This window comes from Branchiostoma floridae, chromosome 18, assembly GCF_000003815.2.
Source record: "Branchiostoma floridae strain S238N-H82 chromosome 18, Bfl_VNyyK, whole genome shotgun sequence".
Taxonomy (NCBI): Eukaryota; Metazoa; Chordata; class Leptocardii; order Amphioxiformes; family Branchiostomatidae; genus Branchiostoma; species Branchiostoma floridae.
This window is the reverse complement of record NC_049996.1, coordinates 15526396-15530056: the sequence shown is the minus strand read 5'-3', so window position 1 is coordinate 15530056 and position 3661 is coordinate 15526396. Positions and strand designations below refer to the sequence as shown.

The window sequence follows — 3661 nt, the reverse complement described above, 5'->3', positions numbered from 1 at the left end:
GATATATTCATGCGCTCATCTCTTATTTATAGGGGGAGTGACGTCATACTTTTCGGGCCAATCATTGTGCACCTCAAATAGTATCCTTTTTGAGGTGCGTAATTATTGGCCCTCCAGTATGAGTGATGCGGAAATCGTCGTCTTCCACCTTTGCCATCTCTGGCTATTGAGCCCTTCCTTTTCCCTTTGAACCCCTTAACTTTTGTACCTGTATCAGTATCTATAATTAGTATAGATATCTAGCTAACGTAACCGCAGCGTAACGCATCAACGTGTCTGTGTCTGTATACATCAACGCGTTCGTATCTGGATCTATCTGGCTAATATAACATTCCTTTGGAAGAACGCTTGTCATCCGCTCCCTCTATACCTCTTTCACCACACCCTTTCTCATTATTCTCTCTCAACTCCCCATCTCTCATTTCCCCTCTCTCAACTCCCTTCTCTCATGTAATTCCTTTCTCATCTTACCTCTCACGCTGCCTCTCCCTTGTACGGTACCCACTCTCAAACAACCCAACACTCATATATAGCCCACTCTCATTTTTTGCTGCACGACAAACAAAATGGAGGAAGCAACGCAAAATTGTTATCTCAAAACCGTTCCTCTACGATCACTCGAAGGAAGAACGATAAGGACACGGCCAAGCCCAGTTCTGAATTATCCGCGTTAGAGGTAAAACAAAACTATTTTTCCCTCGCATCGCAGGACCATTTGTCTTGAGCCTCGACTGTCTCTATGCCCAACGGCCCCCAGCCTTATCCAACCTCAACTTTCAAGCATCCGCTTGACGATGCTGATCCCCAACCTTTCAGAGGACGGAGACGCTCATATTTGCCACTCTTCCTGCTTAATAAACTCGACCCACCGAAGCAACAATATGGAAAGACACCAGGCTTGCACAAGTGGAGTGCAAAACTGTTCCAAACGCTCACCGCGACCTCGGAGATGCATAATGCCCAAAAGTATTATTCTGAGTCCGGACGACCTCTCAACAGTTCAAACACGAAATTCTTTTTCCTCAATAGAGATAGCGGTAAGCCCAAGATGGAATCGAAAGACAAACATAGTGTTCCACATCATAGCTTCGATGTTGGGATCCGGTGTAAAATCTGTAAGGGTACTTGTGTCGGCTGATTCAACTCAGTCAGTGAAGCGACAGCCAGAGATGATAAATCCGTCTAATACAATAGCGAAGTAACACCTTACGGTATCCAGCCTACGATTTCTTACAAGGTTTCCGACCTAGAAAAGTCCTCCCTTCTTTAATACCAGTCTGAGCCATTTTAGTCTTATTACCAAAATTGTATCAACCAAAAGAGTGTTCTAATCCATGTCTAGCTTTGATGCTTCAATTATGGTACACGATCTCGGAGTGCAATACAGAGAAACGCCCCTAGGTGTCTCAAATCGAAAGCTAACAGGAGGAGCTCATGTGACCACTCCAGAGTCCCTGTCACACAGGCATATGTGGCGATAGGGAGTATACGTGCCTGGCAAAGGCGCATATCACAACATCTGATATCCTTGCGGTTCCACACTGGATTTCTTAGTCTACCAAATGCAGAGGCGGCCAAGAGCGATCCTTCTCTTTGCGTCGTTTTAGTACTATGTACAACACTTCCCAGGAAAACAAACTCACAACTATTGTGACCTCTATGGAAAAGATTTCTTGAACTATTTACCCGAGATGACTTCTCACTTGCAGCATTTCCTTTTCGAGCCCCTTTTCTTACATGCGACTTCAAGCTCACTTGTCGAGAACTGCAATTTGCTGAATATTGTCGCTGAAAATGTAGCGTCATTATGCAAAGTCTCGGGCTGGGACGAAAATTAAGTACAGAGCAGAGTGGACTCATTCCTCAGCCAACCGCCATCTATCACACCACAGTCATCTCTCCGTAAGACATTTGGACCCGCATATCTCCAGTTTTAAAACACTTTTATTCAGTTATGCCAAACTGGTTACGAAATGTGAATAATGAGACTCTTTTTACACAACCAATGCTTTATTCACACCGACGTTTCGGTGACCGTCTGTTACCTTCTTCAGGGCAATTCTGACTGGTTCACATTGTACTGCAGGACAGGTGTCGCTGCTCACAGTTCAGATGCGGTCACAAAACAAAAAGTATTTACATATGTACAAACAGCTTTGATGCACACATTTACAATGCGGTCCCAAACGTAAAGGAGCGTAATACACCCATAACACAATCAGTTGTCAATTAACGATGAATTGATGTAACGTGTTTTTTTTTTTTTTTTTCCTACTTCTTAAGAATATTGTCCCACACGTGGTCAAGGAATGTGTTTCTTGTGTACTGCCTAGAAAATTCGCACTTGTATACCTTCCAGTGTAATATGCCTTGCCCTTGGTACCTATTTAGTGCGACCGTCCTTATATAACAACACAATTTTGTGGATTCAATGCCTTCTCGATCTCATGGCGATATGATTTCTGGCTTGCGGTCTTCAAAACCTTTTACGGCGAAGTACGAGTACGTTTTCCTTCCTAAAACATCCACCGTGAGCTCCATATTCTTCTGCGGCACTTCCTGTGCCTGCCTGGGTATTTCAATTTCGTAAACTCACGGAGGTTTTAAATTTGGTTGAGTTCAATGTGAAGACGCTGGTGCCACCTCTCTGTGTATGAACGGAACTGATCTGAACCGAGATCAATATCTTCCCGCGACACTCGCCGGTGCCTGCCCGGGTCTTACCAACTTCGTGAGCTCTACCCGCGACACTCGCCGGTGCCTGCCCGGGTCTTACCATCTTCGTGGGCTCTACCCGCGACACTCGCCGGTGCCTGCCCGGGTCTTACCATGGCCATCTTCGTGAGCTCTACCCACGACACTCGCCGGTGCCTGCCCGGGTCTTACCATCTTCGTGAGCTCTACCCGCGACTGCCCGGGCCTTACCATGGCCATCTTCGTGAGCTCTACCCGCGACACTCGCCGGTGCCTGCCCGGGTCTTACCATCTTCGCGAGCTCTACCCGCGACACTCGCCGGTGCCTGCCCGGGTCTTACCATCTTCGTGAGCTCTACCCGCGGCACTCGCCGGTGCCTGCCCGGGTCTTACCATCTTCGCGAGCTCTACCCGCGACACTCGCCGGAGCCTGCCCGGGCCTTACCATGGCCATCTTCGTGAGCTCTACCCGCGACACTCGCCGGTGCCTGCCCGGGCCTTACCATCTTCGTGAGCTCTACCCGCGACACTCGCCGGTGCCTGCCCGGGCCTTACCATCTTCGTGAGCTCTACCCGCGACACTCGCCGGTGCCTGCCCGGGTCTTACCATCTTCGTGAGCTCTACCCGCGACACTCGCCGGTGCCTGCCCGGGTCTTACAATCTTCGTGACGTGTGGCGGGTGGACAGCGTGAAGCGTTGAGGCTGTCCTTGTGCCACTCAAGTGTCCGGAAAGGCGAGGAGGAGGAGGAGGGGCGGTCTAAGAGAGACTGCCCGGCTGTCATTCTCGCGCCACCACTTGCTGCTCCGTCTTCTGTCGTACCTGCCGAAACTTCTTACAAGGGTCGTTACGGGTGGGGAAGAACGTCACGCGTGAACCAACACGTCCCGGTTCCTGAGAACTATGCGGAAACAAAACACAATTATCGATACCGCTGACGAAATTACCGCAAAGTCCAATCGTAACAA

General features: G+C 48.9%; 1 protein-coding gene across 2 annotated transcripts in view; it reads right to left on the bottom strand.

Moving 5' to 3' along the window:
* Window positions 1–3661, bottom strand: part of LOC118405381 — a 56978-nt gene that overhangs the window by 6278 nt on the left and 47039 nt on the right. The window lies entirely within an intron of this gene.